General features: G+C 42.2%; 1 pseudogene; it reads right to left on the minus strand.

Annotated features, from left to right (window-relative positions):
• Positions 1 to 1,385: 1,385 nt before the first annotated feature.
• On the minus strand, positions 1,386 to 4,028 carry LOC130521377 (protocadherin gamma-A6-like; annotated as a pseudogene).
• Positions 4,029 to 5,526: the final 1,498 nt, after the last annotated feature.

Genomic DNA, 5,526 nt, shown 5'->3' on the forward strand with positions numbered 1-5,526 from the left:
GGTTAAGTTTACCTTGAATAAAAATGACTTTCTTTATGTAAAAAAATGAAAATTGATGAATTGATTCATCCATAAACCTTGTTAATTATTTTAAATGGAAAATATTTAATTAACATTAAAATCATCGTCATCAAACACTCCATCACAGAAAGGATACCTCGTAATTTTCTCCATTTGCCGAGTCAAAATTAAACTGATCTTTCCTGGACATCAGAACTTGGTGTATGTAATTTAAAACATTCAGAGAGAACATTGTTTCTCCTTTTCTTACATATATGAAAGCCATTATTTTAAAATATTTGAAGTAATGGTTTGCAGTATCTCACTCAACTTATTGAGTTCTGCTTCCTTTAGTTTACTCATCTTGTTAAAAGTTGATGACTTTTGTCGGGCCTGAAACTTTTAATTCACAACAAAATTATCTCATATTTAAATTACTGACAATTCATGAGACATGTTCTTCAATCAGGCTGTCTTGAAGTGGCTCCAAGCAATCTAAAATTCAGCTGAAGAAGATGATTAGTGTTGACTGGGTCTGGTTCACAGGCATTAGATCACAAAGTTCAGAGAGAATTGGTCATTGTTGTTTCCTCCACCTCATTAAGAACTTCTCAGTGGCTCACGTGTGATAGATTTGGCCACCTTAGTGCTGCACAGATCACTATTCTAATGTCCTCTCCCTTATTCCACCAAATTAGGGGAGGTAGAGAAGGAGGGTTTACTGGCAGTTGCTACGAAAAGAGCAGAGCTGAGCTGGTCAAAGCCACCTGCCACTCCATATTTCCAAAATGTACTGATCTTAGATCAGTTGATGAAAACAGCCACAATCACACACAGCCCAGGGAACACCCGCTGCCTTGACAAGCATTTCTAATCAGAAATCACCTGGAAACAGGTCACTGAACAGCTCAGCATTGATGCAAACCAAACTAAATCCCATCACTGAGAGGACCTTCTCAAAGAGAATAATGACAAACTGATTGACACCCACATAGATGACAAATAACACTTTTATGCAACAAGAAAATCTTTTCTCCACACAGGAAGCAGGAAGTTTGTTGGGAACGTTTGAGAAAAGCCATCTTTCTGCTTTGAGGTGACCTTCCTTTTGATAAGACTGAAAATTTACAAATTTCACGAACAAGGGCTGAATATTTTGAGGAACAAGAATTTAAAACAAAGTAGCAAAAATCTTCTAGACACCTCACACACACACACACACACAAAACACACAAATATGAGAGAAACTGAAATACCTCTAGCTAAGTGATGATTTGTGAATTCAATGCATCTCTCAAAAAGTTCATAAAAAGATTTTCACTTAATTATATAAATGAAAATATAACTTTGCCATTAGACAGAAACAACTGCTGGAGCACATTGTCCTTAATAACACATCACTAATGAAACATGAAATGGAGCTGGTGGCCTACCTCTGGAGACTCCTCCAGCTGACCAAACACATCAGCAAAGTCAGTGGGGCTTTTCCTCAGAGTCTGCTCAGCAGGAAGTGTGTTGTCATTGTAAGATGTCACAAACTTAAAGTCACTGGTTCTAGACCCTGTTGTCAGGTAGGCGTCATAATTGTAAGCGCTGCGTAAAGTTCCTGTGCCGTCAACATCGGCGTAATTAGGAGGGAGATAAGCGCCGGGGATGGTTACTGCTCCGTCAAACAACATTCTGGGCTTTCTCCTGCGACAGAACCTCACACCCAGGATGATGATGATGAAGGTCAGGAAGAAGGTGGACACAGACACCAGCGCGATGATCAGATAAGAGGTCAGTTTGGAATTCTTCTCATCATAAGAAATGTCCTTCAGCTCTGGCACCTCAGCCAAGTTATCAGAAATGAGTAAATACATGGAGCAGGTGGCAGAGAGAGAGGGCTGTCCGTTATCTTTCACTGCCACAATCAGGTTCTGTTTCATGCTGTCAGACTCAGAAATGTCCCGCTGCGTCCTGATCTCTCCACTGTGGACACCGATAGAGAAGAGTCCCGGATCGCTGGATTTGACTATATGGTAGGACAGCCAGGCGTTCTGTCCAGAGTCGGCGTCCACAGCGATCACTTTGGACACCAGAGAGCCTCCGTGTGCAGCTTTGGGGACCAGCTCGGTCATGAAGGAGTTGCCCTCCGGGGCTGGATACAGTATTTGAGGAGAGTTGTCATTAACGTCTGATATGAACACACTGACGGTCACGTTACTGCTGAGAGGAGGAGAACCGTTGTCTCTGGCCATCACGTGCACTTTAAAGCTCCTCAGCTGTTCATAATCAAAGGACCTGACAGCGTGGATCAGCCCCGTGTCTCCATTAACAGACACATAAGAGGACACCGGAGCACCGTTCACCTCAGCGGCTAACAGAGAATAAATCACTGTTCCGTTTTGTCTCCAGTCGGGGTCTCCAGCACTAACGGAACACAAAGTGGACCCGGCTCTGTTATTTTCACTCACATATGCGCTGTAGGACTCTTCCTCAAACACAGGGGGGTTGTCGTTGATGTCTGCTACAGACAAGTGAAGCGTTTTAGAGGAGGACAGAGGTGGAGAGCCCTCGTCAGTGGCACTGATTGTAATGTTGTAATCAGACACTAGTTCTCGGTCCAGTTGTCCTGTGGTCACCAGAGAATAATAGTTTTTAATAGAAGGAACCAGCTTAAAAGGGACATTTTGCTGAATGGAGCAGCGGACCTGTCTGTTATTTTCTGAGTCTCTGTCCTGAACGTTGATGATGCCCACCTCTGAACCAGGGGACACGTCCTCAGGAATTTGACTGCTCATTGATTTTACATAAATCACTGGCGGATTGTCATTTACATCTGTAACATCTATGATAACTTTAGCATAAGATGTTAATCCTAATCCATCTTTTGCTGTGACACGTAATTCAAAGATAGATGTTGTTTCAAAGTCAACCATGGTCATCAATTCTATATCACCTGTCTTTTGATCAATTCTAAAGATTGATTTAATATCTTCTGAAATATGTCCAAAATCATACACAACTTCTCCATTAACCCCTTCATCAGCATCAGTCGCTGTCAGTGTCAGAATGAGTGTACCTACAGGGGAGTTTTCTTGTAGACTGGCTTTGTACACAGCCTGACTGAACACTGGGACGTTATCATTGGCATCTAGAACGTTGATGTGAATCTTTACGCTTCCTGATCTTTGAGGAGAGCCTCCATCCAAGGCTGTAAGAATTAAACTCATTTCCTTGAGGCTTTCTCTGTCAAGCTCTTTGTTCAGGACAAGTTCCACAGAATTTGTGCCAACGCCCAGAATAAAATAATCATTCCTTTGTAGGTGGTAAGTCTGAACTGAGTATTTTCCATGTCAGCATCGTGCGCTTCTTCAATTGGAAACCGAGCACCTTTGTCCGCGGATTCCCAGATGTCAATGTTGATCAGGTCTTTATTAAATTCCGGGGAATTGTCGTTTATATCCTGGATATGCAGGTTAATTCGATGCAGTTCCAACGGAGCCTCTAACATGAGCTCTTGCTTCAAAACGCAGGCTGCTTTGTCTCCACAGAGACTCTCTCGGTCAATCCTGTCGGCAACCGTCAGGTCGCCATTACGAAGGTTTAATTCACAAAAACGCTTGTCGCCGCCGTCCACGTCAATGCGGGCTTTACGCGCGGACAGTCGACTTGCCTCAACTCCCAGTCTTTGGCGATATTCCCGACCACAGCTCCGCGTTTCATTTCTTCAGGAAAAGAATAACTGCCATCCCCATTCGCACAATGGAGAGAAAAGAAAATGACCACAAAGACGCCCCGTACAGCTGCGAGTCCCGCGATCTCCGTCATGACGCTGATGGGAAACGTTTCCAATGTGTGAAACAGAAGCGATGCCAAAAAGGACCGCGATAAAGAAAAAAGAAGCACGATCCGAGAACAGCTTTCGGTGTGTCAGACCGACCGTCTGCAGACGCCTCAGTCACACGATGCGTCAGTAGGTGAACGTCAACATCTATTCATGAACAGCTGGCGCACAGCGACATCGTGAGACTATTGTAGAAACTGCAGATGAACGGACGACACAAATACAGCCAAAATTAATTTTACTCATCAGCACGCAAGGTTATTTCTGTGTTCAAGACAAATGTAAGATACAGGATGTGGCTCCGTCCCTTTCTCTATTTACTTCTTTCAGCGGCTCATATCCACAGACAACAACTATTTCACTTGGAACTTCTGACAAGTTGGTACATTGTAATGAAGGGTCTCAGACTGATCCTCACAAATGTCAGACTAGTGCAAATATCCGTTTAAACTGTTCGAGATTTGAACGACTGTGTGGAACTAAATGGATAATGTTATCCTGAGATAATTGTATTTCAAACGGATTTTTTTTTTTAAACAGTAAATATATGGGGGGAAAAGAACTCGGGAAAAGCTGAATTTTTGTAGATTCAAAATAATCACAGGAACTTAAGAAACACCTTCTGAAAAAAATGTTAATTGATTGCTAAATATGAAGGAGACTTTTTCAATTGACACTTTAAAGCGAACAGATATCAACTGCGAAAGTTACACAGAAAAAGAGAAAGTTGTCAAACCAATCTGATCGAAAAACCGGCTACAGCATGAAACATTTGAAGAGCAAACAATGTAAAACAGAAATGAGAATTGAAGTCATCGTTAAAAATCAGTTCAATTTAAACTGAAAACTAAATTTTGTGTTTAAAATCACATGTACATTTTTCGGAATCTAATGAATTAAGAGTGAAATGAAGACCATTATTGACCTTTCAAAATAACAAAGATAAAAAATGAGAGTTCAGTGAGCAACATGGGGTTGTTTAAAAAAATACAAGAGATTATTAAAAAAAGGTATCACTGTAGTCCAAGTTATTTTCTCTGTATGATGATATGTATGACAACAATGGACAAAATATTATTTCAGGGTAGACAAAATGTTTCCCTACCTCAGGTGAACTGTCAGATTCTCCAAACACATCAGCAAAGTCAGTGGGGCTTTTCCTCAGAGTCTGCTCAGCAGGAAGTGTGTTGTCATTGTAAGATGTCACAAACTTAAAGTCACTGGTTCTAGACCCTGTTGTCAGGTAGGCGTCATAATTGTAAGCGCTGCGTAAAGTTCCCGTGCCGTCAACATCAGCGTAATTAGGAGGGAGATAAGCGCCGGGGATGGTTACTGCTCCATCAAACAACATTCTGGGCTTTCTCCTGCGACAGAACCTCACACCCAGGATGATGATGATGAAGGTCAGGAAGAAGGTGACACAGACACCAGCGCGATGATCAGATAAGAGGTCAGTTTGGAATTCTTCTCATCATAAGAAATGTCCTTCAGCTCTGGCACCTCAGCCAAGTTATCAGAAATGAGTAAATACATGGAGCAGGTGGCAGAGAGAGAGGGCTGTCCGTTATCTTTCACTGCCACAATCAGGTTCTGTTTCATGCTGTCAGACTCAGAAATGTCCCGCTGCGTCCTGATCTCTCCACTGTGGACACCGATAGAGAAGAGTCCCGGATCGCTGGATTTGACTATATGGTAGG

The sequence above is a fragment of the Takifugu flavidus genome, unplaced genomic scaffold (assembly GCF_003711565.1).
Source record: "Takifugu flavidus isolate HTHZ2018 unplaced genomic scaffold, ASM371156v2 ctg930, whole genome shotgun sequence".
NCBI classification, from domain to species: domain Eukaryota; kingdom Metazoa; phylum Chordata; class Actinopteri; order Tetraodontiformes; family Tetraodontidae; genus Takifugu; species Takifugu flavidus.